Here is a 19,447-nt window from a genome sequence, read left to right on the forward strand (position 1 = left end):
AAGTATTAAGCTTTTTATTAGCCATCATTATTGTTTTCCACAATTTTATTGTGACATTTGACACATCTGGAACCATCATCTTCAGCCATTTGCATGTCGTTCCCTGTTGGAACTTCTTCCCTTAGTCAAATATCTTACAAACTTTAAGATACAGCTTAAGGTTAACGTTTTAAATTACTTAGATAGTTTAATGACTATATGACTATTCTAGCTACCATGAAGCATTCTCCCTGAGAACACTATGCTGTAGTGTTTAGCATTTTGTTATTGAAACTTTTCCTCCTTAAACATCTTATACACACACAGACATACACACTTAATACTGTTCTCAAAATATGATGTTCTTCACTCATTCATTCTTTCAATTAGTATCTATTACAATCCTACCATAAGTCAGATACTGTGCTAGAAACTAGGAACTATAGATAATATAAAACATAAGAGGCATGATCCCTGCTTTCAAAGAAATCACAAACTATCAGCAAAGATTAGGCACATGGGAAAATAACTAACAGGAGGTAGAAAGTGCTATGGTACAATGAATTAGTGGAGAGGCAAGGGTCATTCCTTAAATTTCTTCAAATGTCCTCATAATAATTATATTTGTTACAGAATTCTAGGCATCCCCTAATTTAAATAATAGCCAACTTTAAATTTGACAATTTATTCTAATTTCATGGCAAGCTACATCAAAATTGTCATTCCAAATTTGGTTTTTAGCTTTATTTTGTACATTAGCCTTTCTTTTATTTTTAAATAGATCAATTTTTAAGATCTATTTCTCCCATAGAAAGGGTCTTTCGGTGTGACTTATTATTGTAATGGTTCTCAAATTTGATATGCAGTGTTATAACCTGGGGCAGTTAATAAAATTAATATTCAATTTACCAAGGGCATATCCCCAGGTGTTTGCATTCGATAGGTCCTGATGAGAGCCTGAAAACCTGCATTTTAAACAGCTCTTCCGATGGTACTATGCCAGTTATCTCTGGAGAACATTTTGAGAGCCAAGTATCACATGACATAGCAACAATTCTTGATATACTAGTTTTCCTCCCTAAATATAGTGGTAAAGTCAGGTAATTTTCCTAGTTGGTGAAACCTCCATCTGAGAATAAGACGTCTTTCATCACAGTCCTTAATAACATCATAGAATTGGACGTATTAATGCTGACTCTCTTTTTTGGCTCATATAGATGTGGGTCTTAGAAGCTCAGAGTCATATCTTATAACAGTGAATATGTCCCCAAAACTAATAAAATAAAGATGCAAAGAATTTCATATCTCAACCAACTGACTATAGATCCTCATTTTGATAAATTCCGCTACAGTGAAAAATAAAAATAGTTAATGCTTATTCGAGTTAGTTCAAATGAGATTTTTATGATTTTTCTGTTTTAAGCTTTGAACTTTTGAAATGCACCCACATGTCAGTCCTTAAGTCTTCAGAATCACAGTCCTTAAACTACAGTTTATAAAGGCAATCAAAGACTAGAAATCATCCAGTACTGAAACTACCTTAACATGAAAATACCCCTTGCTTGAAATTGAAAAAAAAATCTGATTTTATATATATAAAATAATAACTGAAAGCATTTTTAAGCACTGATAATGGACTAGGTACTGTGCCAGGAAGCAAATGGTATCAGTTTCCTGGCAGGAAGAAGTGGCCACCCAGAGAGTTTTAATTGAAGAGATATTTTAAAAAACATAATATATGGGCAGAGCTAAGGAAAAACAGTAAGGGACGGTAAAGGAATGCAGTGGTAGTAAAAAGAGAGCATATATAGCTGCTAGTCGTGCAGATTCCAGAGGAGTCAGCCACTGGATTCCCAAGAAGGCCTATAGTTATAGGAGAGGGTCATTCAATAGGAACAAAAGTCCTTGGAAGAGGAAAGTAGCCATTGCCAAATCTTGACCTAGGAGGGAAGAGGCTAGGAGAATAAATACCTTAGTTGCCTGTTGAGAGTGATAGAGCCCAGTTGATGTAGTTAATTGAGGTTAGCCTCCAGCAGCACATGGTGGAGAAGGAAGGAAAATAGATCTTGAGGGACAAATGGAGAATATCCAGCACAGATGAATAAGACAGTCTTTGCTCCCCATGAATCAGAATGGAAATGTGTGCCGTCTTGGGGAAACAGCAAACAGCTCAGTTGGGGAGACCTCATAGAATGCATAAGAAAAAATAGAGTGTCCATTACTGTTATGTAATAAAATTATCCCTCATTTTCTTACTTTCTTACAAAATGATAAATTATTTTAAAGCATCATCTATTGCCTTTTTTCTTAATGCAAGGGCTTTGGCTAAAGCTTTGCTGTTTGGGGACTGTGCTTATTAAGGCTTCCAAATTGTTTTACCAAACTGTTGCAGCATCTGTGACAGAATTGACTACCCTTGGACAATATACATTCCCCCAAAGTTAGTGCTATTCAAATTAAAAAGTGGCTTTTCACCCCCTCAGGCTCAACCATATCCAAATCTTGAAATAAAAATCATCCTACTTTCTAGACCATTTTCCAAAGCATCTCTCACCTCCCTGTCATTAAGATTAAACTTTTCGAATAGGCGCTAAGATTGCAAACTCCATTGAAACATCTATTAATTGTGTCTCACTGGATGATTAAACCTTTCCTGAACCACTGTTCCTACCAGTTAGGTTGAAGAGGAAATTTTTTTTTTTGGTCTGGAAATTATCCAAGTATATGAAGGACCTTGGCATACCCCCTCCAACAAAAATAAACATGTGTACATCTTCCTAGAAGTTAAGCAATTTAAGGGGGAAGTTGATACTGGGTTTCATCTGAAAGAAGCTCTAGATCCTTTAGTCACTTCAGATTCTACTGGCTTTTCAAAAAAAAAAAAAAATCAGGACTGAGATTAACTTGGGCTTCAAAAGTCATTGCTTCCTTAGGAGGTGAAAACAGAATTGTGGTCCTATGCGATCCACACTTACATTCCCAGGATTAGCCAAAATTGGGGATCAGGCTCCAGGGACTATAGAAGGATGGAGTGATGTTCACAGTGAAAATCTCTGAACTCCTTCAAAAGGAAATGAGGGAAGAAAATGTGTCACTACAATCAATGCATATTTTACTGCTGCCTCTTTCTTGAACTTGCCATTACCATCCCAGTAAGTCCTCAGGCACTAGAGTGCTAATGAACAAAAAAAATCCAGTTTAAAAACATGGCTTTAAATCCAAAAGCTTTCAGCTCTTGGAAACCTATTTCTGTTTAAGACTTTGTATACCTCTTATAACCTCAGTTGGAGAGAGAGAGAGAAAAAGAGATAGAGAGAGAGAGAACAAGCATATATACAAAATGTGCTAAAAAAATTAATGCTGATGTTAGTCATAAAAACTTGGAATACTAAATCATCCTGCTGGTCCAAAAAACCCAGATGCTGGGCATTTTCCTTATGATTTTCTAAGTTTCCCAGAACCTTTGCATGTGTATACATCTTGAATATCAGCACAAGATGCTTCTCTTCAAAGCATGGCCCTAACATTGCTGTGTTTTGAGCATCAAGATCTTTAGAATGTCTTGGAAAGCAGAAAATCACTCTATCTGGTGAGTGATGGTTATCAGTGAGCAGAAAGTGAGATGGTGATCTCATTGCATCTCTCTGTATGGAGCAGTATATGATCTGTACTAGCCACAGCACAAGAGTGCGTTGGAAGGCCTCCAAATTCCCAGTAGTGAAGTTAATGCAAGGCTGGGATGCTCTACTCTAATGGCACACACATATGTCAGGAAGGTAGGGGCCTGCTCTCAAGGTGTATAGTCTGTTTTCTTTAGAGAATAGATTCTGTTTGTTCTAAAAAAAAAAAAAAAAAAAAAAAACTGAAAGAAATCAGAATCCAGGCTAGGTCTGTTCTTTGGAGAAATAATATTGATACTATATTGAGTGTGTAAGAGTTAGCATTCATTACACATTTGTTTTATGTTTATATGTATTGTATTTCTTAATCCATCATACAGCCTGCAACATCCTATCATTAGCCTTTCCCTTTAACAAATAAGGAACTGGGGCACAAAGAGTTTAGGTACCTTTCCTCCAAAGTACCTGTGTTATTGAGGTAATATTTTTCAAGACTACAAGAGAACACCAAACTGCTCGTTACTGTTGTCAATAATTGAGCATCACACATTGCCAGACCATACCATGAAGGGTGTTACGTGAATCATCTTGAGGATATTGATGCTAACAGGGGTCAAGTTAAATAAATTCTTCCAAGAATACACAGTCTTTCCTGTTAAATTTGAATTCAAACACAGAGTTTTTTATGCAGGATTCTGTGCTCCATTTACTGTGCCATACTGCCTCTGTTCTCAGCTCCTTCTAGGAGGCCCTATGTGTGATGGACCATTTTATTAAAAACAAAAACAAAAACAAAAAACACCTCATTTACAAAGAGTGAAACATAAGGAGAAAAGTAGCTGTTAATGTTCAGCTATGCATTTAAAGATGAGAAGAGGTATACAGAGGAATTAACATTAATGGTACAATTAGTAAGTGCCAGTGACTTCCTGAGCTGTTTAATTCAGGTTGTATCCTTAAAATCTGACAGTACTTCAATATTGCCTGTCAGTAAAACATTCAATAAACTGAAAAACAAACACAGAAAACTCAATCCTTTGGATTGTTTTTCTGTCCTCTCCCCTAGCTTGTTGGCTTCTAAGCCCATACAACTTGCATCACAAGTATGAGATGGCTGTTTAGATACTAGTCTCATGTCCATTAGATAAACAGAAAGAAGGGGAACTGAAGAAAAAAGGGTTGACAATTGTATCAGAAAAGCAAAAACTTTCCCAGTAAAGCAGAATTCATATCTTATTGACAAGAACCGTGACCAAATGCCACCTCTTCTGGCAAGGGAGCCTGAAGAAGGAAATATGTTACCTGGGCACATTGCTATGTGCTTCTAGTATTATGTAATAATGTCCTGTTTTCCCAGTATGACCAGATGTTCTAGGCTCACATTCTACAATTCCCATCCTCAGATGTGTAATAACCCTTTCTACAAGAAGTCCTAGTTTAAATGGTTTAATCTCTTTTTTTGCTTCTGTTTCCAAGACTGTGCTTTTCATTTATTTCCTATCTCTTCTCGTGTTTTCTGTGTTGACTATCCTTCAATGTGTCCCTTGTAATTTAATCTTCATTTTGAATTTTGTTTTTCTATTTATTCAGTGAGTTAGGTTGATTCACACTGTATATCCTCCTATTTTCAGGCCATCACTTCCTGTTTTCTGGTCACCTTTTCTTGAGTTCTTAGATTGGAGCTTTGTAGTATTCCTGCATAACTATAATTTCTCTTTCAAGGATTTGATTCTGCTAGTTTTCTGTTTGTTGTTTTAATTACTTTTATAATGTTAAGTTACAACTTTCATCTACTCTGAGGAAGCCATTTCCAGATAGGTTTTAGTCGTATTTTATAGGAATATATGCTGCTCTTTTTCATCGTTTATCCTACAGTATCCCTGTGTGTAGGCAGAACTTTCTCATTTCCTGTTGCTTGTATTTAAATGGGATGGATTTTCCTAGACTTCTAATAGGAGGATGGATGGAGGGTACAGAGTATGCTAGTGTAGAATTCTAAGCTTTGCAGCTCCCAGCTCCCTCCTTTGTCACTATAGTGAATATCTTAAGATAGTGTTCTTTCTGTTGACAGCCCTGCTCTGGCTCTTAGAGCTCAGCCCAGTTCAGGTGAAGTTTCTCTGCCAGTCTGAATCTCTGAGTTCCCTTCACAGCCCTTTCTTACAAAATCATGCATTCTTAGAAACTGTTTTCTACTGGTACATTTTGCTATCTGCCACCTATGGGCTCCTGAGCACTTTGTGAGCCTTGCTTCTTTATTCCTTCTCCAGCAATCTTGAGGTGTTCCATTTCGGTTATACTCACAGTGGTTCCCTCTCAGGTAAGATGTTCTCATTTGGAAGGCAACTATTGACTGGAGATGTACGAGACCCACCAGCGCTAGAACTCCTCTGGCCACCCTGTTCTTCCCCATAGTCACCCTCACAACACTGTGCTTCCTGTGCGGCTTCACCTTTGATGAAACGTGTATGCAACTGGGAGTCTGCTGACTTTTTCAGTCTCCTAGTTTTGTTTGTTTGTTTCTTGAGATGGGGTCTTGCTCTGTCGCCCAGGCCAGAGTGCAACGGCATGATCTCTGCTCACTGCAGCCTCCACCTCCCGGGTTCCAGTGATTCTCCTGCCTCAGCTCCTGGGTAGCTGGGATTACAGGCATGTACCACTACGCCCAGCTAATTTTTGTATTTTTAGTAAAGATGAGGTTTCACCATGTTAGCCAGGCTGGTCTTGAACTCCTATGTGCTAGGATTACAGATGTGAGCCACCGCGCCTGGCCTCTGTCTCCTAGTTTTAATGAAAATACAGTTCTAAGTTGTGCTTTTTTTTTTTTTTTTTTAATAGCTTTACCCATTTCTCCTCGGTATGATTTCTGGAAGAAAGAAGGTATTACAAAATTAACTGTTCACAAAACTCTTGGCTATAAACTGCTTAGATATAAAATCCGATTTATAAACTTTTTTAGTTAGAAGAGTAGTTATTTGCTGTGGATTGCAAGGATCAGTCTCAGTGTCTTGTACTGTGAGCATAATAACTCAGCACAGCAAACCTGAGGGCTAATTGCAGTCATTATCTCATTTTCACATGAGTTAACTAAGGTTCCAGAAGGTTAAGTAATTTGCTTAACCTGAAACACAGAAGATAAGCAGAAAACCTGGAATTCAAGACCAATTTTTCTAAATACAGAGCGTAAACTTTGATCCCATGAAATGACTTGCCACTTTTCCTGCAGACTTTAGTCTTACAGGATCACAATTATTTATGTAAATTTTCCATTCTGCATACAGTGGTGTCTCTTGTCATGGTCTAATATGGACGAAATATAGACACCTTGATTTATAAACTGCACAGAGTGTGCTTCCCTGAAAGCTTCACACAGTTCTCATTTAACCTTGAAAGTGGAAATCTAACCTCTAATTTTAAATATGAAAATATAAATATGGCCTACATTGCAGCAATATATATTAAAATAAAAATTAACCTCTTTAATCCTTTCTCCAAAACTTGACAAAAATGCCAAGTAAAAGGTAAACATAGGCAGAGAAAAAAAATCCTTATACACTGATGGTGAGAATGTAAATCGGTTCAGCCATCGTGGAAAGCAGTTTGACAATTTCTCGAAGAACTAAAAGTAGAACTACCATTCGATCCAGCAATCCCATTACTGGGTATATACCCAGTAATATCTGCTCTTCTAACTAGAGAAATTTCAAAATCAGACTTTATAAACAAGCAGTTTATAGTCAAGACTTCTATGACCAAGCAGCTAATTTTGTAATATCTTCTTTCTCCCAGAAATCATACGGAGGAAAAGGGTAAATTTAAAAATAAAAAACATCACTTTATCACTATTGGGTATATACCCAATGGAGTATAAATCATTCTATCATAAGGACACATGCACGCATATGCTCATCACAGCACTATTCACAATAGCAAAATCATGGAATCAACCTAAATGTTGGTAGACTGGATAAGGAAAATATAGTACATCTATACCATGGAATAGTACAGAGTAAAAAAAAAAAAAGTGAGATCTTGTGCTTTGCAGCAACACAGATGGAACTGGAGGCCATTGTCCTAAGTGAACTAACGTAGGAACAGAAAACCAAATACTACGTGGTCTCACTTCTTGGTGGGAGCTAAACATTGAGTACATATGGACACAAAGAAGGGAACAAAAGGTACTGGGGCCTACTTGAGGGAGGAAGAAGGAGGAGGAGGATTGAAAAACTACCTCTTGGACACTATGCTTATTAACTGGATGGTGAAATCATCTGTACACCAAGCCCCCATGGCACACAATTTATCTATGTAACAAACCTGCACATGTACCACTGAACCTAAAAGTTAAAAAAGGAAAACATAGTATCAAACAATATTTTGAAAATATTGGCCACGTCCTAAAACACCATGTTAATTTACAAATGCTGTCTACCCTAGTACTTTTTACCTATTGATCTGTCAAAATCTTCAGAAATTTGTAAGCAGCACACTAGATTCCAACATATACCATATGGTAACTATAATTTCAAGGTTATGTATTTGTACAATTTAAAGACAATATATGGACAATCATTTAACAAATACTTATTATATGGGAGATATTTTTAAAATAGTAAATATGAAGGTAAAGTATGGAACTGACACTCAACAAGAACATATATATGTATAATTTATATCATATGATATATTCATGTATGTACTTTTAATATTACATATGTACATAATTACATACAGCTATACTATTTTATGTTTCTGACAACTGTTTCTTCATCTTCATTTTACAGGCAACCAATCTGAGGTTCAAAGGGGTCAAAAACCTTTTCAGAAATATTTTAACTCCTCAATCTCAGGGCTGAATATAGAATGCAGGAAGCCCTGATTTCCAAAGTCCTTCCCAATTTACTGGGCTGCATTGAAAGCCTAAAGTTCAAAATAAATAGGAATTCAATCTAGGAAGGATGCAAAATAGAGAGAGAAACAAGTGAAAGTGAATGTGGAGCTAGTTTATAGGGAGAAGTTTAATTTTCTGGTGAATTCTGAATTTGTGAACTCTAGATTACCATTTTTAGACCAAAGCATTTAGATGTATTCAGGAAGTGACCACATGGTTTGACTTGCCTAGGTCGCATCTAGTCTTCCTTATCATGGTATCTCTCTCTCATTAGGTCAAAGCCCAAGCAGTGCTAGAATTGGAAAGAAGTCATGTGCATTGATCACTAATGTGTTCTGTCATAATATTAAATAATTTACATGATGTGATAGGATCAATTTGTACTTCAGTGAATACATGTTACTGAGTGGACATCAGTGAAATGAGTACACTTGAGGTAAGGAAGAACATCACCAGCTAGTTCCTCTTCAGGGACATGATGACAGGCTTTATGGGGGTCTAATCACTACATAGGAATAAGAATCATTTTATTTTTCTGCATTAGTTGGAGAATATTAAGCTCCATTATCATCACATGGAAGGGAAGTAAATTGCTATTGGGACATTTATGCACCCTGCAGCCTGACTGACTTTTGTCTGCGCAGCAGTTCAGATTATACATCATTGTTTTTAAACTCCACAAATGCATATTATTTAAGTAACACCTTCTATAAAACAATGACACTTTAAAGGTCTGTGGAAGTATGAAAGTCATTGCCTCTGTAAAAGTAAACAGGTAGCTATGTTACTTAAAACTAAAATTCTTACTTTTTGAGCACAGTCAAGTTTTATATGTCAAGATACATTTCTTATAAAATATATAAATCCTATTTTTAAGTTTCAAAACCAATTAATAAGCAATTGGTAACTATTCAGTCACAATGCTATAACAGGCACAGGGCTAGGTGATGAAGACAATGCAAAAAATTAAATCAAACAGAGATGCATTTCTCAGTGATTTTACTAGTTTGGGACATATGACAAATATGTACACACACGTACATATATAAAACCTCTTCAACATAAATTAGATTATCTCTCTCCTCCAATCCAAATCCTTCCATTGGCTTCACATTTCCCTCAGAGTAAGATGCCAAGTCCTTAGTAAAGCCTTAGCAAATAATGCGCAAAAAATGTGCATTATTTAAGTAACATCTGCTAGAAAACAATGGGACTTCGATGGTCTGTGAAAGTATTGAAAGTTAAGGTGTACCTCCCTAACCCATAGGCATCCCCACCCCATCCTCATGATCCCTATCATTAGTTCCCTGATATTTTAGTTCCCTGACCTTTTCAATCTTCTCCTCACTCAGTCTATTCCAACTTCAATGGATCCTCGCTATTCTAGGAAAATTTTCAGGAAAGCTTCGACCTCAGGGCACTTAAACTGGCAAACCTCACTCTCTGAAACTCTTTGCCCTCAGATAAACACATTACTAAGTCCTTTATGTCCTTCCCATTTTTGCTCATATGAGACCTTATTAGTGACATTCTTTTTAGGGAGCTCTGTACTGACTGTTTTTTAAAAATTCCAAATTGCACTTTTATGCTCTGTGATGGATATTTTAGATGTCAACACAACTGGATTAATGACTACCTAGGTAGCTGGTAAAACATCTCTGAGGATATTTCTGGAGGACATTGACATGTGAGTCAGTGGACTAAATGGGGAATATCTGCCTTCAATGTAGGTGGGGATAATCCAATTGGCTGGGGTCTCAGATGAAACAAAATGACAGAGAGAGGACGAATTCTTACTCTCTCTCTTCTGGAGCTAGGGCACTCTTCTTCTCCTGCCCTTGAACACCAGACCTCCAGGTCCTCTGGCTTTTGGACTCTGGAACTTGCACCAGGGGAAGCTCCAGGCCCTCAACCCTTCAGCTTCTGACTGAGAGTTACAGCATTAACTTCATTGGTTCTGAGGCTTTTGGACTTGGAATGAACCTTACTATGACCTTCCCTGGATCTCCAGGTTACAGACAGCCTAAAGTGGCACTTCTTAGCTTCCAAAATTGTGTCAGCCAATTCCCCTAATCTCATCTATCTATTACCTATTTATTCTATATCTCTGGAGAACCCTGACTGTATTAGTCCATTCTCACATTGCTATAAAGAACTATCTGAGACTGGTTAATGTATAAGTGAAAGAAGTTTAACTGACTTACAGTTCTGCAGGCTGTAGTGGAGGCATGGCTGGGGAGGCCTCAGGAAACTTACAGTCATGACAGAAGGTGAAGGGGAAGCAGGCACATCCTACATGGCTGGAGCAGGGGGAAGAGAGAGCAGGGGAAGATGCTACACACTTTTAAACAACCAGATCCTGTGAGAACTCACTCACTGTCATCAGTACAGCAAGGGGGAAATCCTCCCTCATGATCCAATGACCTCTTACCAGGCCCCTCCTCTAACACTGGGGATTACAATTCAACATGAGATTTGGGCAGGGATCCAAATCCAAACCGTATCACTCACTACAACAGAAATTAGTACCAGAGGACTTAGATGGTTGCTATAGAAAATAACTAAAAATGTGGAGTCTTCTTTGGAATTGGCTAATAGGTAAAGGTTGGAAGAGTTTTGAGGTAAATGCTAGATAAAGCTTGTATTACCATTAATGAAGCATTAAGGATGATTCTGGTGAGAACTTGGAAGAAGAGAATAACTGTAAAGAAATCCTCTAGCCACTTAGATATTACTTAAGTGTTCATGACCAGAATGCTCATGCAAATATGAACAGTAAAGAGTATTCTAATAAGGTTTCAAGTGGAAAGGAGGAACAAGACACACGCATACTTCATTTTATTGTGCTTGGCTTTATTGTGCTTTACAGATACTGAGTATTTTACAAATTAAATGTTTCTGGCAACCCAGCATTGAGCAAGTCTATGGGCACCATTTCTTCAGCAGTATGTGCTCACTCTTTGTCTCTGAGTCACATTTCTGTGATTCTCACAATGTTTGAAACTTTTTCATTATCATTAAATCTGTTATAGTGATGTATGATCTTTGATGTTACTATTATAATTGTTTAGGGGTGCCACAAACTGTACCGATATAAGGGGACACAATTAATAAATGTATATGTTCTTACTGCTTTACCAAGTCACCATTTTTCCATCTCTCTCTCTCTCTCTATTTGGACCTCCCTATTCTCTGAGATACCAAAAATATTGAAATTAGGCCGATTAATAGCACTACAATGGCCTCTAAGTGTTCAAGTGTAAGAAAGAGGCACATATCAGCCAGGTTTGGTAGCTCATGCCTGTAATCTCAGCACTTTGGGAGGCCGAGACAGGTAGATCACCTGAGGTCAGGAGTTTGAGACAAGCCTGACCAACATAGTGAAACCCTGACTCTACTAAAAATAAAAAAAAAAATTAGCTGAGCATGATTGTGCATGCCTGTAATCCCAGCTACTTGGGAGGCTGAGGCAGGAGAATCTCTTGAACCTGGGAGGTAGAGGCTGCATTGAGCTGAGATTGTGCCATTGCACTCCAGCCTGGGCAGCAAGAGAGCACAACTCCATTTCAAAAAAAAAAAGAGGCACATACTTCTTTCACTACAAATCAAAAGCTAGGAATGATTAAGCTTAGTGAGGAAGGCATGTTGAAAACAGAGATAGGCTGAAGGCATGTTGAAAGCAGAAATAGGCTAAAGTTAGGCCTCTCGTACCAGTTAGCCAAGTTGTGAATGTAAAGGAAATGATATTGAAGGAAATTAAAAGTGTTACTCCACTGAACACATGAATGACAAAACAGTGAAACAGCTTTATTGCTGAAGTGAAGAAAGCTTTATTCGTTTGGATAGAGAATCAAATCAGCCAGATTAATTTAAGCCAAAGCATAATCCAGAACAAGACTCTAACTCGTCAATTCTATGCAGGCTGAGAGAAGTGAGGAAGATGCTAAAGAAATGTTTGAAGCTAGCAGAAATCAGTTCATGAAGTTCGGGCAAGAAGCTGTCTTTATAACAGAAGTTACAGCAAGTTATCCAAAAGATCTAGATAAGATAATTGAAGAAGTTTAGAAGCTAAACTAAATGGCAGACTTTCAATGGACACAAAACGTCTTCTTTTGGAAGAAGATGCCATCTAGGGCTTTCCTAGCTAGAGAGGTGAAGTCAATGACTAGTTTCAAAGCTTCAAAGGGCAGGCTTACTTTCTTACAAGGGGCAAATGCAGCTGGTGACTTTAAGTTAAGACCAATGCTCATTTACCCTTCAGAAAATTCTAGAATTCTTAAGAATTATGCTCAGTCTACTCTGCCTGCACTCTCTAAGTGGAAAAACAAAACTTGGATAACAGCACATCTGTTTACAGTATGGTTTAGTGGATATTTTAAGCCTACTGTTGAGACCTACTGCTCAGAATAAAAGATCACATTCAAATATTACTGTTTATTGACAATGCACCTGGTCATCCAAGAGCTCTGAGGGGAATGTAAAGGGATATTAATATGGTTTTCATGCCTACTAACACAACATCCATTCTGCAGCCTATGGATCAAGAAATAATTTTGACTTTCAAATATTACTAGTTAAGAAATGTATTTTGTAAGGCTATTTCTGTAATAGTGATTCCTCTGATGGATTTGGGCAAAGTAAGCTGAAAACCTTCTGGAGATGACTCATCATTCTATTAATAGATACCATTAAGAAAAGTTACGATTCATGGGAGGAGATCAAAATATCAAGTTGTACAGAAGTTTGGAAGATGTTAATTCCAACTCTCATGGACGTATTTGAGGGGTTCAGGACTATAGCTGAGGAAGTAGCTGCAGATGTGGCGGTGGATTGCAAGAGAATTAGAATTAGAATTAGAGACAATTAAAAAGAAAAGAAAAGAAAAAGACACTGGGAGAGTGACCAGGAACACATTTCAGACATCTATGAGGCTGCCTTGCACATCATAAACTCAGAGTAGTAGGGTCATGAGGGAAAAACAATCTAAAGGGAGGACCCAGAACACTTGTGGGATTTCAGGGCTCATTACCCAGGGTCATGTCAGGTCTCTGCTCCCTGCATTCCAGCACAGTGCTCCTTGGATACACCACCTGTGACTTAGGCAGGCCCAGGGGTAACTCAGACTGGCACGCTGGAGAGTGCAAGCAGTGAGCCTTCACATCATACACATTGTGCTAATACTTCAGGCTCACAGACTACAAGAGCTGTGGAAGCACAGCTGCCTCTACATAGATTTCAAAGTGTGTATCAGACAGCCTTGGAGCCCAGACAGAAACTTTTCCCAAAGAGAGCCCCCACTAGGGCAATGCCCAACACAATTGTGGGGTCAGAACCACCATGGAAAGCCCTCACTAGGCCAGTGCTTACTGGAGCCAAGGGGACAGGGTTTCACCTAAGACTCCAGTCCAATAGGCTGCAATACCAGCCTGGGAGAGCTTCTGGCGTGAACTCTAGCCTGTGGATTATAAACTCCTCAAGCACAGGAACCACATCTTTCTGAATTCTGTGTGGCCCACTGACCTTACTAAAGTACATTGAATATTGTTAAGTACTCGGTGTTTGCAAATTAATGATAGCCTTTCATATTCCAGTTTTGAAAACATATTCTGATGTTCTACTCCCTTTTGTACTGCTCTGTGACCTGCTGTAGTTTAGCATCTCCAGAGTTTAAGCTTTGTTCTCTGTGTTGTATTATAAGTCTCACATACAGTGTGTTTTATTGCTGTGGGGACAATCTAAATCATAACACTAGAAGAAAAATCCCAAAATTTATATCTTTGCTGCCATAATATATTTTAAAAGAACTATAGTAGACACTTTGCAATACTGCATTTAGGAAAGTAACTGATGGTAAACTAGAGAAGTTTACATGAAGATAATTGAAAAATTAGCTCTTAAAATGGACCCTTCCTTTCCTTATCTCTGTTTCCAGGCATTTTTTTTTTTCATTGACTGCCACAGAAACAAAAGCGAACAATAGCTGAAGGACCACATGCAGGCAAGCAGACAGAAAAATTCAAAAGAGAAAAAGGCAAGAGGCAAGAATATGTTAGTCACATTTGCAAAATTCTTGTTTCCTATGGTAAACTGTAAAATAACTTCACTGTACATAACTCTTCAGAAAACATATTTAGGTCTAAGGGAAACTAGGTTGAATTATTGATTGTTCTGTATCAATGTAAAGGAAATAAGGCTTTAAGTTTAAAATTAAAGCTCTAGATACAACTGAACAGTTTTTAAATGATAATAATTAATCTACCAACGTATTCATTTTACAAAAAGCCAGCTTAATATGGAATTGTGATTGAGAAAGGACAGAAGTAAAAGTTTCAGCTGTTAAGACACATACTGTTTTTGGCTAATTACTCTGGTTAAATTTTTATTTTAATGTTCACTCTGTGGACAAAACGTGTGAGAACTTGGTATAACTTTATCCTTGTTTGTATATTATTGCTTAGTACATGAGAATAAGGGCCTTATATAGCCTAGAAGTTAGGAGGCACAGCTAATAGAATTGCGCATTATTTCAGAAATATTCTGATGATGTTCTATCTTTCTAGTCTACTACTGTTTTTAGGTCCTAGGTTGTGGGTCTATGTTTATCAGAAAACCCTAGGTATTTTATGGTGGGAAAGAACGTCTGCTTCCTATAGCATAAGAGGACTATAAAATCAAATTTCATGTGAAAATATGCCCTCTGTCCTTAAATTTGTGATCTAGGGGCCCAGACTTTGCATTTGTCATATCGTTCATCATTTGCAATTATGAGGTAAAGCTGATTTAGTTAGTGGATAGAAAATTTTTTTTTTTTTTTTTACTAAAAATCTCCTCTGACTATATAAAGGCACACTAGTTTTAAATCTAAATGAATTATATTATACTCCATTCCCCTCAAGGAATGAAGAGCTGTATCTGTTTATTATTTTGCAAATTTGATTCAGCACTTTTGTATCCTTGATCTTGAAGAAAATGGCCAATGATTTGCAACCACTCATAAAATTTGGGTCTGTGCTTGGTTGTCCAAAGAGTAACCAAGGAATCAGTTGGTAAAAATGATTACAGGCTAATTTATTCAGGATATATCTAAGCAATGAAATATGATAACTCTGTTCCCCTTAGATAAATGTGTCAAGTTTTTGAAGTCATAAAATTGATATACATCATGATAAAGGTAAATTAAAAATAAGACAATATTATTTCCAGGCATAAGTCCTTATTCTGGGATATCCAAATGTACATCAGATTGTGAAAATAAATTAACTATGTTTAACACTCAGGGTTTACTTGTTTTAGGATATTTGTTTATTTATTTAAGTATGCCAGTTCTATTGCTAACCCTGGCAATAGGCTTTGATTCTGGAAAAAAAAAAAACAAGAAACAAAGAACTTAAATATTTTCATGGTACGTCAGCAAGTGTCTTACTCTTATCTCTAACAGAAACTACTCCACACTGAGAAAAGGTCACACTTCTCCATTACTAACCGCACATAATAACTTTTAACATCTCATATGCATATTTAGTCCAGCATTGTTTTAGGATAATTTTTAGTAATTAAGCAAGCAAAAAAAATCTGTGTAGGCTTTAGAAAATATATAAGTAATAACAATAAAATTGCATTAAAAAGGTAGTCCATTTATTTCAATTCAGTATGGTAAGATACCTGAGGGAGGAATAAGCATGTCAGCCCTATTATATTTTAAGTTTATAATAAACCACGTTAAAATGGGTATATTAGCTATTCTGATTTGAAACCTACTAATAAGGTTCACTTTTTACTACAAGAGTCGGTATGTATATATTAAAATGCTGGTATCCTTTACTAATAATATAATAAAGAACGATAATTCCCACTTTATGCCTGAAGCAAATCACAGCACAAATGTCAGACTCATATAGGCAAACTTTTTGGAATAGATTTTTGGCTCTTTTTAGAAACGGATAACTCTAGCATCATTTATTGTGTTATTTGTCTTCACATTTGAGTACCCTTCAAATCTCAGCTTTAATATATAAAAGAAATTCTAAGTCTGAATATAAGGTGAAAACAAATTTTTCTTTTCTAATAGGATAAAGTATTATATAAAAATTCATTAGCTAGATTAACCATGTACTTTCTACCTTTTATATCCTTTATTACGATAATACATTAGTAACAACTATAATAAAATTTTTGTAGAATATATATAACATTCATATTAATAGCAAATGAACCCATTATGATTGGCATTGTTTTGATGAATACTAATTAGCTTCACAAGGCTAAGCTATTCAATTTAATAGTATGCTTAATGCTGAACTACAGTGAAATTCTCATGAGACTAAATATGATAGTCACATGATATCAAATATATTAATACTGATCAGTGCCTTGACCATAAATATGAACACTTAAAATTTTTTATCATTAAGTATCAAAAAGTTAATAACAAGATTTTGCATTATGTTTCAAGTTGTTAAAAACCCATGGCAACATTAATAAACATGGATACATCAATATTTTACATAATTTAGTAATCCAGATTCATATGCCCCTTTCTAACAATAACAATGATGACAATGAAGATGATGATGATGATGAAGATGATGGTGATAATGAAGTATAGTTCATATACACTGACTAGCTACTACGTTCCAGCTACTGTTCTAAACTCTTAAGTACTTCCTGCAACTCAACTCATTTATGAGAAATAATTCTAGAACTCTCTATCTAACTTATATACAATTAAGAAAATAATGTGATGCTCCTTTGCAAGAAAGGAAGACCATTAACTATTTAGAGCAGATATTTAACAGCCAGCTGTACCTGGGATTGAAGACTCCTTGGTATCATCATTAATGTCATCATAGTAGATAAATGTTCATTTTTATTCAGAAAAATATTGTTATACAAGAAATACGCAAACTGATATTATATTTCTCTTATATGGCAAAGAAAAAACATTTTTATAAATTGCAACAGCAATATTCTTTATACTTACATGTGGTTTTTATTTGTGCAAATACAAAATCTAAATATAACTATATCCACATAACTTATTAAGAGGTAGGTCAAGGCTGGACGCGGTGGCTGACGCTTGTAATCCCAGCACTTTGGGAGGCAGAGGTGGGAGGATGACGATGTCAGGAGTTCAAGACCAGCCTGACCAACATGATGAAACCCTGTCTCTACTAAAAATACAAAAATTCTCTGGGCGTGGTGACATGTCCCTGTAATACCAGCTCCTCCAGTGGCTGAGGCAGGAGAATTGCTTGAACCCGGGAGGCGGAGGTTGCAGTGAGTCGAGATCATGCCATTGCTCTCCAGCTCTGGGTGACAGAGCAAGACTCTGTCTCGGGGAAAAAGAAAACAAACAAACAAACAACAACAACAAAAAGAGGTAGGTCAGGTTGAAAAGGCATCAATACTGTGTTAATCATCATCTTTTAACCTGTGTTATCCAACTCCTCTCCCACACCACTCAGCACCTAACCTTGAAAGATTATTTTATTTCCAACTTACAGTGTAATTAACATATGCTTTCTCACGTCTACTCATCCATTCGTATCTCTCTCCCTCTCTTTCTCTCTCCCTTTTTCTCCTAAGTCAGAAGAGGATACACCTGTACTTCTTTCTAGGGATAACATAGCCATTTTATATGCTGTGCAGGGTTTTAGTCCATGGGTGAACCAACATTCTCTTCTCGATTTTTCTATCTGTTCCTCTAAAACTTCTTATGCTTGATTTGAGGTATGAATCAGTTTTTTCTCTCAAGTATTTTTTTCCTTCAGTTTTTTTCTTTACTTTACACAACCATGCTACCCTATAAAGATACTATCCTTCTATTTTTTCCTAAGTTCTGCCAAGCTGTATATCCAGACCTCCACAGTCACACCAATGGAGTAATCATGAGCTCATCTCTTCACTCTCCTCAAAGTCTCTGCAGTACTTAAACTGATGCTTAACTTCTCTTTTTTTCACTTTATTTCTTTGACTTTCATAATGTTGCATCCCGTGGAAATTTCCTCCTATTTCTCTGAATTCTCTTTGGTTTCTCCACATATTTAGTCCCCATACCACCTTTTAAAGTTACATTTCCAAAAATTTAACAATAAGCTCTCATTTCTTACCTCACAGTGTCCTATTTCATAATCTTACCCACTCCCAAGATAGCATTGTATTCCCTTAAGGCAGAATTTTCAAACCCTAAAGCTTAACCCTGACTTCTCTCCCAAGTTCCATGTTTTCATGTGCAGCTGATTCTTCAGCATCTCCACAAGTGTGTTTTACAAGCACATTAAATTTAACATCTATAATACATGATTATGCTTTCAAACTTCAAATCTACCAGTTACAATAAGCAGTATCAAAACAAAAATGTCCCACTATTCTGTCTTATTTCTCTTTATTGGTGCCATTAACAATCCTTCAATTATACAGGCCTAATATTTGAGAATCATATTTGATTCTTCCTATTCCCTTACCCACTACATCTACTAAGGTATGAAATAATTTGATTTTGAATTTTTTCAATCAAATAAACAACCCACATAAAATATTCAATGGCTTCTCATTTCATAAATTCCATGTGTCATTTAGGGCTCTCCACATCCTGGGTTATATTTTCCTTTCTTGAACCGTCTCTTGCCATTCCACTCTAAGTATCCTTCACTCAAGTATGGTCTTCTCCCAAACTAGCTACTTATTCTTGTTTCCATACCATTACTCATATGGTTTCCTTAGCCTGAAATCCCTCCTTTTACATTTGTACATTCATTCATCAATTCATGTATCCAGTATGCATTTAGCAAGCACCTACCTACATATTTAAGATGCTGTTCTAGATGCTAGAGATATGATGATGAAGTAACCAATGGAGCCTATATTCTAGTGAGAAGAAAGAAATTAAGTAAGCAAACATAATCAAGTGTCAGGTATGAAAAAAATAAAAGAAAATAATGGGCTAGAGGTCATCCCCTAT

This window comes from Trachypithecus francoisi, unplaced genomic scaffold (assembly GCF_009764315.1).
Source record: "Trachypithecus francoisi isolate TF-2019V2 unplaced genomic scaffold, Tfra_2.0 Lachesis_group6, whole genome shotgun sequence".
Lineage (NCBI taxonomy): Eukaryota > Metazoa > Chordata > Mammalia > Primates > Cercopithecidae > Trachypithecus > Trachypithecus francoisi.